Below are 18416 nucleotides of genomic sequence, written 5' to 3' on the forward strand. Positions count from 1 at the left end.
TCCTTCCCTGAGCAGTTCCCACTCCAGTGCCTTCTCAACCATTGTTCCTTTTTGCACCAACACCCCTCTCCGCCTGCTTCCACCTCTCATCCTTCAGGTCTCTGGCTCAATGTCATCTCCTCAGAGATGAATTCACCCTTTCTAAAGATTTCTTTCATTCTGTTCTCTCCTAGCAACCAGTTCTTTGAATCCAAAGGGAGAACGTAAGTATTTCCTTATTGGATTTTTTTTTTTTAATTTTTTTTTTCAACGTTTTTTATTTATTTTTGGGACAGAGAGAGACAGAGCATGAACGGGGGAGGGGCAGAGAGAGAGGGAGACACAGAATCGGAAACAGGCTCCAGGCTCCGAGCCATCAGCCCAGAGCCTGACGCGGGGCTCGAACTCACGGACCGCGAGATCGTGACCTGGCTGAAGTCGGACGCTTAACCGACTGCGCCACCCAGGCGCCCCTCCTTATTGGATTTTACTTACTAGATTATTTTCTGTCTCACTGGTCATAATAGCTCTAGGGTGTCAAGCATTATGTCCATTTATTTGTCACTCTACATCCAGTACCTGTCAAAGAGTAAGCACTGAAATCATATTCTTACAAATGAGTGATGTTCCTTTTATTCCCAGATAACATCCATTCTTTGGCCTGTATTCAATATAGGTATATTCTATTTTCCAGTCCTAGTTGTATGCCTCATTCCAGGTACACTGAGATAACCATCACTTCCCATGTACACACTGTACTTTTTCACCTCTAATGCTTCCTTGTCCCTCCCCAACACTACATCCTCTATCATTTTTGCCCAGGAAAACCTCTCTTCCAGGCTTAATTCAAACAATTATTCTAGGAAACCATGTTATAATGAAAAAATGTTGAATAATATAAAGTCAAAGACATACCTCATAAGGTTGCTTCCTACAACAATCTTTAATATATACAGTTTGATACTCTCATGCCAAAGTCCATGAAATCATAGCAATTCCACATGAACCACACAACACTGCTTTCCAAGTCTAACTCTCTCATAGGCTTCATTCAGGGACAAATTTTAGAGTGTGTATGGATAGATTACATAGCCTTCATGTTAGATTTCCATTAATATTATTTCTCTTGGTTCCAGTTTTGAAAGAAATTGAGTACTAGTGAGTTCTAACAGGTACCCTTGTTCCATGTTTCAGTTCAACTGGGCTGAAAATAGGATTGACAACTTTGTGTGAAATCTGAGGAGCCTAAGTCTTATGCCTACAAAAAAGGCCAACTCCCATTCAGTGATAATTCAGTGACAGGAGAATGCATCCCTATATCAATCATGAGGACATGCTGTACCTAGGATACAGCAACCTGTCTGCTAAGAGCATAAGAAATAATACGCTTATCATATTCATAAAACAGATTGTCTGTTGCCTGTTGCTTGAGGGTCTATATCTAGTTTATTAGAAGAAATAGTAAAATTTTCCCCTCAAATGCTGCATAGGGGTGAAGCCGCAATCCACCTCTGTGTGTGCCTGTCCCCTCCCTTGTTCCACACACAATGATTGTACTTTCAGATTGCTATTGTTTCTCAACCGTTAATTCATAATGAATTTATTATTGGCAAGAACCCCTAGAATTTTTTGTGTTGTTGTAAATCACCCATTTCTGTTGTTTACTTATGCAGTTGTTATTTTAGGACCCAAGAAGAGGAATGTGTATACACAAATACATACCTACCCAAACTTTGTTCTCCCACATAACTTTATGTCAAGTGCAAATTTTATAGGTATATGCTCCACGACTTTATTTAAGCCATGTATAACTCTGTTAATCCCAACAAGGGCCAAGCTAGCTTCATCATACCTCTGGTCTCTTCTAGTTGGCATTCATTATCAACCAATGCTCTAATCAATACCTAAACTAGCAGTTTGTCCTTCAGTCCAGTTCTTTGACATGAAAACATTAAACAAACAATACTGACCTCCTATTATGGACCAGGCATTTTGATAGGTACCAAGCTTTCAGCAACAAAAAAAAAAAAAAAAGAAAGAAAAAAATCCCATTTCTAACCTCAGGAAGCATATAGTGAAGGCTATAAATACAAATAAGAAATAAAATTTACTGAATCACACATTATTTTAAGCACTTTACATGTGTTGTGTCACTTAATCCTCACAGATAATAAACCCTAAAGAAAATACTATTATTTATATAGAAGAAAATTATTTTTTTAACTTTTTAAAAAATGTTTATTTTTGAGAGAGATAGAGACAGAGCATGAGCAGGGGAGGGGCAGAGAGAGAAGGAGACACAGAATCCAAAGCAGGTTCCAGGTTCTAAGCTGTCAGCACAGAGCCCAATGTGGGGCTCGAACTCAGGGAACTGTGAGACCATGACCTGAGCCAAAGTCAGCCGCTTAATCATCTGAGACACCCAGGTGCCCCAAATAGAAGAAAACTATTAACTAATTAGATTAAGTAATTTGCCCAAAGCCTCTGGGAAGTGGTAGAAAAAGGATTCAAACCCAGATGGTCTGTCTCCAAAGTTGGCACATTTAACACATCTGCTATTTAAGATCTCCACCATGTTTGCCCACAACTTGTGCACCACATAACTTAGAAGAGGATAGCTCAAATCATTACAACCTGCACAATCCCATACAGAATACTGAAGCCCAGACACACCACCATATTACCTTGACCTAGATTTTTCTACTCCTGATGTCTCGGAAAAATAGACATAAATGGAAGGAGATGAAATGGAAAATTTCCTAGAAAGACACAAACTACTGAAATTAACCCAAAGAGAAATGGAAAATCTAAAGAGACTTATAATAAGCAGATTGAATTAGTAATTGTAAAACTACCCACAAAGAACAGTGCAAGCCAGCATATCTTCACTGGTGAATTCTTTCAAAACAATTAAAGAAGTGATCAAAACAATAGGATATTGGCACAGAAATAGACACATTCATCAGTAGAACAGAATTGCCAGAAATGAACCCACAACTGTATGGTCAATTAATCTTCAGCAAAGCAGGAAAGAATATCCAATGGGAAAGACCATCTCTTCAATAAATGGTGTTAGGAAAACTGAACGGAAACATGCAAAAGAATGAAACTGGACCACTTTTGTGTTTGGTAAAAACACAAAAATAAATTCAAAATTAATTAAAGACCTGAGACCACAAAAACCCTAGAGGAGAATACGGGCAGTAATCTCTTTGATATTAGTTGTAGCAACTTCCTTTTAGATATGTTTCCTGAGATAAGGGAAACCAAAGCAAAAATAAATTAATGGGACTTCATCAAAATTAAAAGCCTCTGCACAGTGAAGGAAACAATCACAAAACAAAAAGGCAACCTACAGAATGGAAGAATATATTTGCAATGGCATACCTGATAAAGGGTTAGTATGTAATATATAAAGAATTTATAAAAGTCCATACTCAAAAGATGAATAATCCAATTAAGAATGGGCAGAAGACATGAACAGACATTTTTCCAAAGAATACATACAGATGGCCAACAGACACATGAAAAGATGTTCGTGCTCAACATCAATCATCATCAGGGAAATACAAATCAAAACTACAATGAGGTATTACTTCACACCTGTCAATACGCCTAAAATCAAAAGCACAAGAAACAACAAGTATTGGTAAGGATATGGAGAAAGGAGAAATCTCTTACACTGTTGGTGGAAATGCAAACTGGTGCAGCCACTTTGAAAAAACAGTATGGAGATTCATCAAAAAGTTCAAAATAGAACTACCCTATGACACAGCAATTGCACTACTAGGTATTCCCAAAGAATACAAAAATACTAATTCAAAGGGATACATGCATCTTGACCTTTTAGCAGTACTATCTACAATAGCCAAATTATGGAAATAGCCTAAGTGTTCATCAAGAGATGAATGGATAAGGAAGATGTGGTATATATATATACAATGGAATAGTACTCGGCCAAAAAAAGTGTAATCTTGCCATTTGCAGTGACATGGACAGAGATGGAGAGAATTATGCTAAGTGAAATATATGAGCCAGAGAAAGACAAATACCATATGATTTCATTCATATGTGGTATATAAGAAACAAAACAAATGAACGATGGCAAAAAAGAGAGAGATAAACCAAGAACTCTAACTACAGAGAACAAACTGATGGTAACCAGACAGATGTCAGTGGGAGAATGGGTTAAATAGGTGATGGAAATTAAGGGGTGCACTTGTGATGAGCTCTGAGTGTTGTATGGAGTTATTGAATCACTATATTGTACACCTGAAACTAATATTATACTGTGCATTAACTAACAAGAATTTAAATAAAATTTTTTTAAAAAGAACAAGGAAGAATTAATCCCAACTTATTACAGTTTCGTCCAAAGAATAGAAGGGAACGGGGCACTGGGTGGCTCAGTTGGCTAAGTGTCGACTTCAGCTCAGGTCAAGATCTTGCAGTTTGTGGGTTCGATCCCCGCGTTGGGCTCTGTGGTGACAGTTCAGAGCCTGGAGCCTGCTTTGGATTCTGTGTCTCCCTCTCTCTCTGCCCCTCCCCCACTCACTCATGCTCTGTCTCTCTGTCTTTCAAAACTAAATAAAAACATTAAAAAAAAAAGAGTAGAAGGAAACACTTCATAACTCATCCTATCACACCAAAAGCACAAATAGCCAAAGAAAAAATAGGTACCCTGGACATATTTGGTATTGCAAAAGTACTCCACCAAGAAAATGAAAAGACAACACACTGAATGGAAGAAAATTTGCAAATTATATAATGAAGAAGGTACTAGAATACATTTTACACATGCATGCACATATATATATATATATCACATGCATATATTATATATATATATATATATATATATATAATATATGTAATCACACCCCGATAATTTAAAAAACAAGTAGTCCAATTTAAAAATGGATAACGTATTTGGACATTTCTCCAAGGAAGACACACAAAATGACTCACAGGCACATGGAAAGATTCTTGATATCATTATCTACCAGGAAAAAGAAAATGAAAACCACAATGAGATATCACTTCACATCCATGAGGATGGCCAAAATGGAAAAGATAGACAATAACAAATGTTGGTGAGGATGCAGAGTATGTGGAACCCTCATGCACTACTGCTAGGAATATAAAATAGTGCAGTCACTTTGGAAACGAGTCTGGCAGTTTCTCAAAAGATTAAATATAATTACCCAGCAATTCCAGGTACAGGTATATACTCAAGAGAAATTAAAGCATGTATTCATACACAAACTTGGACACAAATGTTTACTAGTTGCATTATTCTTTTTTTTTTTAATTTTTTTTTAACGTTTATTTATTTTTGAGACAGGGAGAGACAGAGCATGAACGGGGGAGGGTCAGAGAGAGGGAGACACAGAATATGAAGCAGGCTCCAGGCTCTGAGCTGTCAGCACAGAGCCCGACACGGGGCTAGAACTCACGGACCTCGAGATCATGACCTGAGCCGAAGTCAGCCGCCTAACCGACTGAGCCACCCAGGCGCCCCTGGCTGCATTATTCTTAATAGCCAAAAAATGGAAACCACCCAAATCTCCATCAATGTTATATCAATGGATACAATGTGGTATATCCAGATGGATGATATTAATATTATTGGAAAATGGATTATCCCATTCCAATATTATAATGGAATAACAGTCATTAATAAAAAGAAATGAAATACTGAGACCTGTTACAACATGGATGAATCATGGAAACTTCATGCTAAGTGAGAGAAGCCAGTCAAAAAAGACTGCATATTTGTCTGATTCCATCATATGAAATGCTTGGATTAGCAAATCCATAGATATAGTAAGTAGATTCATGGTTGTCTAGGGCTGGAGGGATGGGGGGCGGGGAGTGAGCAGTGGTTGCTAATGGGTACAGGTTTTCTTTTGGGGTTGACAAAAACATTCTAAAATTGATTGTGGTGTTGGTCGCATAACTCTGTGACTATACTAAAACCAACTGTATTGCAAACTGTAAATGAGTGAGTTACATGATATGTGAATTATACCTTAATAAAGTTGTAACTAAAAAGTGATGGAGTGAAGGAAGAGGAGGAACAGGGAGCATTCTCTTTAAATATGTAATATTAAGCACACTCTTTTATCCCTCCCCCAAATTCCAGTGAAATGGTGATAAAAAGATTTTTAAAAAAAGACATAATCCCATGTGGACAAATACTATGAGAAAAGAGAGCACATCAAAGGGGAGATGTCAACACAATTTTGGATGCTGGAAACTAGAGGCCTTAGTGTCACCTTACCCTAGCAGACTGAGGAAAGCTGAAGATCAAGCCTACATGTAGGAAAAGACAAGATGGAATACTTTCACTCCAGAAACCTCCAGAAAGCCTCAGAAATTGGAGGCATCAGTTAATTCTGAAGAAATTGGAGGCATAAATTAATTTTGAAGACCAGGATATGGAATAAGGCTGGAAACTGGAGTGCTGAAGGTTACATAGGGGGGAATCAAATCCGCTTCCTAAACCCATGAAGCTAGGCTACACAGTCCACTCCCATCCCCCCTCTGCTGACTTTGCTCAAGAGAGACAGATGGTTTCCTCTTTTTATATTTTTTTAATTTTTTAATTTGTTTAATATTGATTCATTTTTGAGAGACAAAGAGAGCCACAGAGTGAGTGGGGGAGGGGCAGAGAGAGGGAAACACGAATTCGAAGCATGTTCCAGGCTCTGAGCTGTCAGCACAGAGCCTGACGTGGGACTCAAACCCACAAACTGGGAGATCATGACCTGAGCTGAAGTCAGACACACAACCGGCTGAGCTACCCAGGTGCCCCATTTTTATTTTTAATTTTTTAAAATTGAGGTGTGACACACAACATTAGATTAGTTTCAAGTACACAACATAATGATTCCATATTTTTATACATTGTGAAATAATAACAATAAGTCTAGTTAACATCCATCACCTTGCATACTTACAATTTTTTTTCTTCTGATGAGAACCAATAAGTGGTTTCCTTTCTGCAGATGTGGCAGGTCTCAGACTCTGGGCTCAGGACTTGGGGATCTAAGACCAAGAATAGGGAGGAGTGAGATGGTCAAATGAAAACAGGAGAATTGAATACAATGTCGATATTAAAAGGTAAAATCTAGAAATCTCACAGAAAGTAAAACAAGATGGCATAGAGATGGAAAATAAGAAAAAAGACAAGAACATTGGAGGATCAATCCAGATGGTCAAACATCAGAATAGAAGTTCTACGGATAGGTGGGTGGAAAATGAGATCAAAGAAAATGGAGAGAAGAATATAAATATAAAAGAAATAATGCATGAAAACTTCCCAGAACATAAAAGAATGTGTTTCTAAATTGAAAGGACCTACCAGGTATCCATCACTGAAATTGTATAACTCTAGGATTATGGAAGACAATGGAACAGTGCCTTCAAAGTCTAAGGAAAATTCTGTCTGACACAGAACTTAGCAAAATTATTAGTTAAGCGTGAAGATAGAATGTAGACCAAGAAAAAGAAAGTCATGTCATCTAAAAAATTGGGATTCAACACCAGAGAGAAGCAAGCAAAATACCCAGGATGCTAGTGAAGGGGAGCTGAGCTCTTGGTCCAGAGAGAAGAGAGAAGATAGCTACTTGACAGACAGGAACAGGGACAGGAGGAGGCCCAAAGTTAGAAAAGGGTGAAAGGTCAGAGGGGTGTGGAGGAGGGTGGCTGTGCAAGAGATTACTTGAGATGACTTGATAGAGGGTCTTCAGCCTTCAGTCCTTTAGGGATGAGCTAAATAAATAAACAGAGCCAGTTAATAGCCCTACAGAAAACAAAGGGATCTAGAGGAGAAGAGGGGTAAATTTAGAGAAACATAATTGTAATGGTAGGGTCCTTCCAAACAACCTCATAAATCATTTTCCTCTTCTTCACCCAGGTTTTAAATAATTTGATTTAAAAAAAAAAAAAAGTAAAGAATTCAGATGAAGGACAAAATATCACTTTGTTTTTCTTCTTCATGACAAAGGTTCATTTGGCTAATGTAGTTTAGTTTTGAGAGCCAAATGGGCTTTGGACCTTAGAATTAGGCAGATTTTCCCACCTAGACAGGGAAGTGCTCCAGGGAAAAGTTGCTCTTTGGCAACAAACAGCTTCCAGCAGGCAGAAGGATACAGGGCTGATCCAAGTCTACCACCCAGAGGAATCTGCTCCTCCCCTAGAGAGAAGCAAAGTAATAACCAAATAAAGGGGAAGAAAGAACACAGAAATATGTAGGGGAAATCCCACCTCATTGAAGAAAACATTAAGAGCGGAGAACAGGCTCCCCGCCCCACCCTTCCCCACCCCCCCACCCCCCCACCCCGCACTAACAATACCAACATAGCAATTTCACCAGAAATTATAATAGAGCAATATAAGAAGCATGAGGGACTGCAGGTGTTTATTTTAGTGAAGACATTAAGACAGCTAAATCCCCATCTTTTTTAAAAAATAAGTTTTAATGTTTATATTTATTTTTGAGAGACAGAGCAAGAGGCCAAGTGAGGGAGGGGCAGAGAGAATGGGTGACCTAGGATCTTAAATGGGCTCTGCGCTGACAGCAGAGAGCCTGATAAGGGGCTCAAATTCACCCACTATCAGATCATGACCTGAGCTGAAGTTAGACACTCAGCGGTCTGAGCCACCCAAGGGCCCCTAAATCCACATCTTTATAATAGAAATTCAATACATACAGTGTTAAAATGGCAAGTCAAGAAATGACAATAAAACATATTAGGTGGCAATAAGTAGCCCAAAAAATAGCTAAAACAGCTCCAAGAGTTGAACAAGACAGCCTTGGGGAGGAAAGTCTGGGATGGGGAGGTGGAGAGAGAGAACTCCTGTCTTTTGATATCAAGAGTTGTTAGTGCTGCTGTTGGACTTTTAAGATGTGGGTTAGGTTGGAACATATGAAATTGCCAGTATTTGGACATTTATGGCTTTTTAAAAAGGCAATTCCATATGTTCATATAATTCAACGTAAAAATTTAACAGAAATGTAACTCAAAAAACCTTTTTAATGAAAGGAAAATAAATTCAACCCCCCCCCCCCCCATTCCCCAAGGAAACTTCTCTGTCCCTTTCTCTTAATCTGGTTTGTGTGCTTCCCTGGGCCCCCCTCACAGCTGTGCTCATGTGCTCACACCTACCTGGTGTTTCCACAGCATTGCAGTCATCTGTGGGCCTGTCTCCCCTGCTGGTCATCACTAATTTGAGGGGAGGCCTCTGTTTATGGGGGGGGGGGGGGGGGAGTCTGCCAAGCAACAGGCACAGGATAGGACTCCAGTATTTTCTCGTTTTTAAAAAAATTTTTTAACACTTATTTATTTTTGAGAGACAGAGAGAGACAAAGCATGAGCAGGGGAAGAGGAGGGGCAGAGGAGAGGAGGAGATACAGAATCCGAGGCAGGCTCCAGGCTCTGAGCTGTCAGCACAGAACCCTATGCAGAGCTCAAACCCACAAACCATGAGAACATGACCTGAGCCAAAGTCGGACACTTAACTGACTGAGCCACCCAGGTGCCCCAGGATTCCAGTATTTTCTAAATGACTGTGTTAACAGTGCTTGCTGAGTGCCTGTATCAGTGGCATCCTTTCCCAGGTGTTTAAAATAATCCTTTAGTAGTCTCTTAGGATTTCACTCAGAATCACATAAAGCACACTACTTTGAAGTTTATAGAATCCATTACTGGATTCTATAAACTATAGTCTCCTTTTTTAGGAAAAAAAAACAAGTTTAAAAACAAAAACCCATTTTCCCATCCTTGGATCTCCAGCTGCTCACCATGACGCACAGTACCTCTGCAGGTTCTCACAGAAGCTGGGATGTCCTGTGTCTGCGTCAGGAGACCTGACCTCCCTGGGGAGGTCCACAGGCAGTCATTGAGCAGCTCAACTCTGGGGCTGCAGATCTGGAGACCAGGATGTAAATGATGCCCTGTCCCCTCCTACTAATGACACAAAACTTCAACAAATCAGCTTTGCATCCCTAAGTGCACGGCTCATAGTATCTAACTAAATAAGATAGTGCCTGAAACTGTAGTGTTAGTGGACAAATTAAATGAGATCATGCAGGTAAAACACTGAATGCAGGAAGCATTCAGATGTGTTTCTGCTACTCTCTGACATACATTTTCTCCAGTCTGGACTTCGTTTTCCTTTTATTAATGTTTGTTCTATGATTTTCAGCCCAAAGATCATTTTTTGTTCTATAAACAATGAAGATGAACAGAAGTGAGGAGCTCTGATTTTGTGTGTGTGTATTATTGGCCAGAACACAAGAATCCCTTCACATATCAGACCCACACATGCCCCCACCTGTTGCAGGACTTAACTCTGAAAGTAATTTTATGGTTATTGTTGCCCCGAGAACTTCTTATAAGCTCATAGGAATTAAAGCCTGCATAATACCGGTTTTGCCTCGCATCTCTGGCTTCAAGCACTCATTTCTGTCTTTTGTAAGTGTCTTTTTTTTTTCAAGTTTATTTATTTATTTTGAGAAGGATGGAACACAGAGAGGAGAGGGAGGGAGAATCCCAAGAATCCAAGCCCTGATGCAGGGCTGGAATCCACGAACTGTGAGATATGACCTGCGCCAAAGTCAAGAGTCGGACGCTTAACTGACTGAGCCACCCAGGCACCCCTCTGCTGGTTATGTTCTAAATAAGCAGCTAAAATAAACAGCTAATAAATAATAATAATAAAATAAAATAACAGCTAATCAGAAAAACCGTGTGTGTGTGAAGGTGTTTATGGAAACAGTACAAAAGAAGCAGCACCAGCTTCTACTCAAAGGAGCAACTCTAATCATGAGACTTTCTTACAGTCTGCCTAGCCAGCAACAGAGATGATGGTTTGGGCCCTGGATAACTTCTGGACATCCCTTCAATCATAATGTATAACCAAATGGCCACTCATCTAAGTAGACCACCTGGATAAGGGAGGACCTAGAGCTCTGCCATTCCCTAGCTGGGGAGCATGGAGGCATCCCTTCTCTCTGAACCCCTGCTTCTCATCTGTAACATGAGGACATTGGACTAAGTGATTGCAAAGGTCAGCTGTTTGACAAAGGTTTACCATTTTAAGTATAGACTTAGGGCTTCTCCTGACAACTAATGTTTGATCTAATGTAAAATACAGTATCTTATTAAAGGAAGCACAGGAGAGTTCAAAAAAAATTTTTCCAGATTCAGCAAAATGTAAACTTTCCATCTCTTTCCATGTTTGTCTTTACATATTCATCAAGTTCTCTTTTTCTAAGTATTCATTCCTCTGCAATGAGACCCCCATCAAGTCTTTTTTTAAATCTATTGTTCTCTTTCCCCAGTAGATGGCACTCCATTGCCACTTTAATTACCTGCTGCCTACAAAGTGCAGATAGTCTAGAAAATAAACAGAGTGAAGAGCATGTGGGAACATTTACCAAACACTGATAAATAAGAGGAACTTGATGTTAATCATCCACCTAAAATATTCACTGATTTTTCTAAAATTTAAACAATTAGGTTCTACATAGAAGGTGTCGTAATGAAATTAGAACGTTTTGATGTGGACATGTCAGATTGTGTTGTACGTTGGAATTGAGTACTAACCTTCAAAATGAGGGAACTTTGAAATTACAGCTGTTCAAATTATGCTGCCACCCTGATATTTTAAAAAACATTTAGAAAATCATTCTCTGGCAAATAATCTCATGATCAGTTTCTAGACTACATGAGAAAAAAACTCTTGCCTGCTTTTAACAATCCCTTCCCAATAGCACCGTCTTCCTTGATAATCCTCACACTCAAGAGTTGTTTGGGGATTTTTCCCCCTTGGAAAGGCTATTTCCAAATATCCCACACTTGATGAAATTTGACCATTCACTTTTAATTATTTTGGAAAGAATAGGACTCATCCACTTATTGCTTCATTTTCAGCCATGTATTCTGTCTCCCAGCTGGCTGCTTTTGCCGTGGTGTTGGGGCTGGAAGGTAGAGCATGGCCCATATTGTAGGAAGAACTTATTCTAGTACATTGGCAAACAAAAGCCAGTAAATGAAATGGGAAAGTCCTCTAGCAGTGGGAAACATGAGCTCAGAAATTTGAGTTTAACTTCTGAGAAAAGTAAGAAGGTGAGCAAAGATCTCACCAGCCTTGGGTCATGAAGACCCAACCCCTGCTTCAAGCCTGGCAGTGGAATAGGAACCCCGTTCCTATCCATATAGGTGTTACCAGGATTGGCCTTGCTGCCTTGGCCCAGAGTTCCTGGGACAGGCCTGGCTATCTGATACCCTTGGAGCTAAAACCATCCCTAGCTGTTACCTGAATGCATTCCTGTATCCCTACTGGCAGGGAAGCCCTGAACTGTTTCCCTGGGAAATCCATCCCTGGTTCTTTACACATTGCCAGCTAGCCCCTTTAATGCATGGGTTAACGCACAAACATGTAACACCCAGCCCAACCAACAACCACCTCAAATCTGACTGATGTGTCCTTACCCGCTCTCATCTCAGATGTTGGATTCCAAAAACTTTATACTAAATCTACTAAAATCTACCTCAAACCCTGCTTATTATTATGGTGATATTCTTTCCCCCACTGCTGTTAGCATCTGTAAACTCCTGGGATTGGGCACCCTGGCTTCTCCAGGTAAGAGATGGACCCCACAGCCCCTATGCCCACCCCATTAACCCACTTCCCTGTGCCTGGAGAAAGGATCAACATCTTGCCCTAACTCCCTTATTTCTCACAGCTGAGTTCACCCTGAACTTGCATGATCTTCTAGACTTCTGGTTACTGTGAACGATTAAGTTTCCTAGTTGCCTAATCCAGTTCGAGTTGGGTTTTCAGTGATTTGCTCCTGTAGCTCCCTCTGGTGGTGGAAGCTTCACCCACAGGCCAGGATACAAACGTAGTTTTGATGGTCTACTGGTTTATGGGCCCAGTTCAGTGGCTTTCTATGGCTATGAGGATGCAGTTTCAGTTAAACAATAGGGGAATGCCCTGACTCCCAGGTTAGGCTTCCTTGGGCAAACATTCACTGACTCTGAATGACTTTCATATTAATCTTCAAAATGTTTTCTCCACAGCCTGATAGCAACTGCCATGGGAACTGGCAAACTAGGATGACAAGGGCAATTCTATCAAGAGCCTCTATTTCTACAGGATTATGTAAAATTTTCTTTTTCCTAATATTTATTTAGCAGATGCTCTATGCTGGTCCCTCTTCTAAGCACTTTTCTTGTAATAACTTATTTAATTCTTAAAACAACTCTATGGGAATATTATGATTATTATCCCCATTTTACAGAAGAAGAGATAGCCATAGGTTGCCTCAAATGCCACAAGCCAGAAAGGACAACAAATATTCATCTTTTAGTTTCATGCACACAAGTTGGTGAATCAAATGAGTTGTTGAGTCCATAAAGAGGCACCAGGCTTACAACAGTGGCCAAAGCAAGTCTTTTTGCAGGAGCTATGGAACCCAAGAAGAGATATTTGACCTGTGGGGGACACTGTCACCAAACTTCAGTCAGAAATTTTAAGCCAGGACTTTTAGGAGGTTAGCCAGTAACATATGGATAAGGACCAGCTTCCAAACCAACTTAGGAACACAGAAGAGAAAGGATCTAGAAATGCATAGAACATCTGAGATGGACCAACACTGTGGTGTTCCAATAGACTGAGCAACCATCCCAGTTTTTCTGGGACTGAGGGGTTTCCCACCATGTGGAAATTTTAGTGCAAGCACCAGGGAGCTTCCAGGAAAACAGAGACATGCTGGTCACTCTATTGTCCAAAGAAGTGAGATTTACTTTCAACTACTAGAAATGCCAGGGGCCTCCTGTATCTCCTCAAAGTTCACAATGCTCCTGATTTCGTTGGCTTCCATCTTCCTTCAATATTCAAACAGGGATGGGGTCTATGCATCAAGCTATATGTTACCTTCTGAGGGCTTCTCTAGGTGTTTTAGGACAAAAGAAGGAAATCCTTAGCTTCTTACAAATAGTAATAAACTTGTTACCCCCAAAATGGAACTAGCAGGATTTTTTTTAAGTTTGGATATAAAGGAGTTCAGAACATGCTACCCCAAAATATGCCACTTTGCCATATTGATTATTTTGAATTAAAGGCATTTGAAAAACAATAGGTGCAAAAAGGCACTCTGACCTTCTTTCTTCTTCCTGAAAACAGGGGATTAATTTCCCATGTGAAGGGTGCCTTCACTGTACCAGAGGAAGAAACATTCTTATCACCAGAGACAGGGAGTCAAGGCCAAGAGAAATCTGTAAAAACAGACCTTGTTAAAATAACTCTTATTTTCCTTTTCTCCCCATATATTTTAGTAAACTTCCATATTTTCCAGTTGTTGTTCAAGCCAGTATATGACCATTTCTTTGGATCTTCATTTTTCTTGTGATAGTTCCTACATATTAATGAAATCCTGTTTATCTGTCTTATGTCAATCCCACCTAGGAGGGTGGAGGAAATTTTTATGGCCCCAAATGAAATTCAGATCTCTAAAAGATTGGGAACACTAGGATGGGTGTGAAGGAAGGAAGTAGTGTCACACTGTGAATGACCCTCAGGTCCCTGTTAGCCAGTAAAATGATAGCCCAAGTGGACCATGAGTCTGAGTTGGTACAGCAGTTGTTATACACAGCAGTGCTTATGGGTACTTTTAGAGAAAACAATGAATAAATAACCTTGACTAAAATAAATACATGACTGAAAGAACTGAGAAACAGAAAGCCAATTTGATATAGCCAAGTGGTTTATTTAGCTTTTCTTCCATCTTGCCAAATCTAAAATACTCGTAAAAACCAAGAAGAAAAATAACTAGTTCCTGATTTTCTTATCTCCTTTTTGTACCTTAATTCATTAGATTTCAAATGACAAGCCTCCCTGAGTTTGGGTAGACACAAATAGTCCTGTAAATGAAGGGACCTGCCAAGGACTTGCCTCCAGGAGAGCCAGCCCTGGTCCTTCATTAAGACCTACCACCCATGTCCCACCCAGCTGCAGTTTCAGACAACTGTCCCAGAACCTGAGCATTTTCAGTTTGCCATACTTGAATCCATCTTCTTCTGAATCTTGACTTTTGGCTTTGATCTCTTCATTTAATCCTGTGTTTAGCCCCTGTAGACATGATGTTTAAACATCTTCAATCATCAAGGTTTTAGCTACAGACTTTGTCTTGGTTTGTCCTTTGGGTTCCTCAGGTCCCCTATGAGCTCTGATAGGCACTCACAAAATCAAGTCCACTCCCCAGTAAGTCAGATGGACAATATTGCCCAGGAGTCAGGCCTGAGATTCAGACAATCTAGAAACTGGCACTAACTGTTCAATTCCATGGGCCTCGGTATTTCCATATTAAAATGGAGTGATCCCTGCCCTTGCCCATCATTAGGGTATTCAGACTCCTCAGAACAACCTCATAAACCTATGAAGAAGAGTGTTGTGATACTAAGAACCTCTTTCTATACAACATTACCCTTGCCTATGTTTAAAAATAGTCTCTTTGGGGCGCCTGGGTGGCGCAGTCGGTTAAGCGTCCGACTTCAGCCAGGTCACGATCTCGCGGTCTGTGAGTTCGAGCCCCGCGTCGGGCTCTGGGCTGATGGCTCGGAGCCTGGAGCCTGTTTCCGATTCTGTGTCTCCCTCTTTCTCTGCCCCTCCCCCGTTCATGCTCTGTCTCTCTCTGTCCCAAAAATAAATAAAAAAAACGTTGAAAAAAAAAATTAAAAAAAAAAAAAAAAAATAGTCTCTTTGATTTCAAGCTTAAAAAACAAAACAAAGCAGGCTCCTGGCTGGCTTACTTGGAAAAGCATGTGACTCTTCATCTTGGGATCACGTGTTAGAGTCCCATGTTGGTTACTAAAAATAAATAAACTTAAAAAAAAAAAAAAAAAGCAAAAAACAGGCAATGCTGAGCCAGACAAGTAAAGCAATTAGAAGGCTTTAAGTAAATATTTTGAATTGTTAAAAAGAAAGATACTGTTTAAAACTGATTCCCACATTTGATTTATATTCATGCCTCCAGCCTAGAACCAATCAGCAGTACAGCATTAAGAAACCACTGATAAACCCCATTTCGTATAATAAAACGATGACCATCATTATTACTCCAAGAAAGAGGACACAGGAAGTAAAGACATCACTGCCTAGAGAATTGCTAAACAGGATTAATAGGAATGATCCAGGCAATTCCATTTTTCTAGTATCAGTGAAACCATATCTCTTGCTTAGCACTTTCTCCAGAAGTGTCTGAGTCAGACTTTGGTATCCTAGAGGTCTGGTTTTGTGCTCGTGCTCACATGCTCAGGTTCAGAAATAAGCTTCCTGTTGGAAAGAGTCATCCAAGCAATGAGACAAGCTTTTTGATTGAATACCCTGTATAGCCGCCTGTGACTCTTTCTTCCATTTGCTTTCTCCTTTACGTCTCTTTGAGATAAAATTCATTCAATCTTTTGAAATAGAACACATCTGCTTAACCCTGCCCAAAAGAAACTTCTACTGTCCTATTTATTTTAATAGCCATGTGATCTACTAATGCACATTGAACAGCAGATATTAAACAGAAGAAATCTCCCCCTAGTCGTGCTTTACCCATTAAACACATGTGAATCTGTGATGATCTCGGCTTTTCTTGTGCCTGATGACTAATTGAGTTTGAGACAGTGGCTGTCAAATGCTGCAAAAGGAATGATTTATGCTAAGGATATTTTTGGTTTCTGATATACCCAGCTTCGGAGGGAAGAAAAGAAGCCGTTACTGTATCAGGATTGTGACAATAGGCAGTTTCTAACAATGGGATCGCCCTCCTACAACCCGCCAGTCTATTAACTGAAAGCATCGAGTTCCCATCTTTGCTTTCACCCCCTGATCCTGGGCAGGCGATTTTGCAGATTTTTATTTGCATTCGTTTCAGCTGCAACATTTATTCTATTCCCAGTTATCCTTTCCTGAGATCTTCCTGAAGCTGCCACTGGGAACCATGGAAATAAGAGATAGCCTCTGTGAAGAACCAGCTGCTGGGCCCAGCCCACCCATTCAGATGTTATGTGTCCCAGCCTGGCCCCTCTCTCAGCAACAGCAACTCAGGAACACTCTAGCTATTCACAGAGGAAACCCATTTCCTGCCAGTAACTTGATTACCCTTGTTCTCACTTGGGACTCTGAAATGGCAGTAGGTGAATAAAAATTGGAGGCTGATGTGTATGAACTAGGTTTATAATACCACCCTCTTGGGGTGTGGGAGTGAGTAGAATAGGGCAGGTGGGACTAATTTTGAATTGTTTTAACATAACACAGAGTGCACAGCTCAGAGCCAAAACTATGTTGACCTGTAAGTTTTAGAAATACTAGTAACATCTACATGATGAATTTTGGTGACTGTTTATCTGCCTGACCACTTTATCACAAGGTTAATTTAATCATAGCCAGATTTGAAAGACTAACATGGGTCACAGTGGGAAGAGACTTCTGACTTTTTTTGACATTGCTTCACTGGATCTTCTGCTGCCTCTAGGAGTTGTCTGTTTCAGGTTCAGGAACAGCATAGCCCTCTGCCATCTGCAAATCTCCTCCAGGCTCTACTGCTCCGGGGGGTGGGGGGGGGGGGTCAGTCCTGCCCCAGGTAACTGTCAGAGTACCCTCTAGTCAGCTCACTGTCCATACCCCACTCACTAGCACTCACAGCCCCAGACACTGACTCCTACAAGGTTTTTCTGATACCGTGTTAGATGGGTCTTTAGTGATGTGCACAGAAATGGAGGCAAAATGCCTCAATGGAGTTATATACCCAGGAGTGAAGCATTCAAAGGACAAGTACTCACATTTCAGGGTAAGAGTGGGAAATAGTTTTCCTCTCACCTCCCTCTTCTTTCATGCTCTACCCTTCCAGTCTGCCATCAGGTGGCCAGTGCCTCCAAGCTGCCTCCACAGTTCTGCAGCTCCTCTCCATACTGTCTGCTCCCTATGAGGGGCCCCACTCTTTTCCCTTTCTCCAACAATGCTGCTCAGAACATCTATCAGCAAGAATCATGTGATTGGGTTGTGACGCTCAGCTGTAAGAGATAGACACTCATCTCACACTTAAACCACGAAGGAAATTCACATAGATGGGAAGTTTAAGGGGAAACTGACTCCAAGAATAGCCGGATCCAGGGGTTTAGACAGTGTCTTTGGAACTCTAGAGCCATTTCTCAGCTCTGCCATTTTTGGTCTCAGTTTCATTTTAAGATGCAGGCTCCCTATGTGTTAGCAAAGAGGATCACAGGAAGCTCTATACTACCTTGTCCTTCCAGCTAGTGGTCCAAATACAAATCCCAGGGCCCACTCTGGTTGACCTAGCCTAATCACGTATCATCCCTACAGCCTTTCTTATAGCCAGGTGGATTGCGGATTCTGATTAGTCAGCCTTGCGTCCT

At 40.5% G+C, this 18416-nt stretch overlaps 1 protein-coding gene across 4 annotated transcripts in view; it reads right to left on the minus strand.

The window, feature by feature from the left end:
• The window catches only part of CCDC85A (coiled-coil domain containing 85A), a 261517-nt gene extending 243486 nt beyond the window's left edge, over window positions 1-18031 (minus strand). For 2 of the 4 annotated variants that reach the window (XR_009248617.1, XR_009248618.1), the window contains exons 1-2: window positions 17823-18031; window positions 6942-7029 (exon numbers count right to left, since the gene is read on the minus strand). The gene's annotated coding sequence lies outside the window, so the exon portion shown is untranslated. The remainder of the gene's footprint in view (window positions 1-6941; window positions 7030-17822) is intronic. The other 2 variants (XR_009248619.1, XR_009248620.1) reach the window with 2 other exon arrangements.
• Between the last annotated feature and the right edge of the window lie 385 nt (window positions 18032-18416).

This window comes from Neofelis nebulosa, chromosome 9 (genome assembly GCF_028018385.1).
Source record: "Neofelis nebulosa isolate mNeoNeb1 chromosome 9, mNeoNeb1.pri, whole genome shotgun sequence".
Classification (NCBI taxonomy): domain Eukaryota; kingdom Metazoa; phylum Chordata; class Mammalia; order Carnivora; family Felidae; genus Neofelis; species Neofelis nebulosa.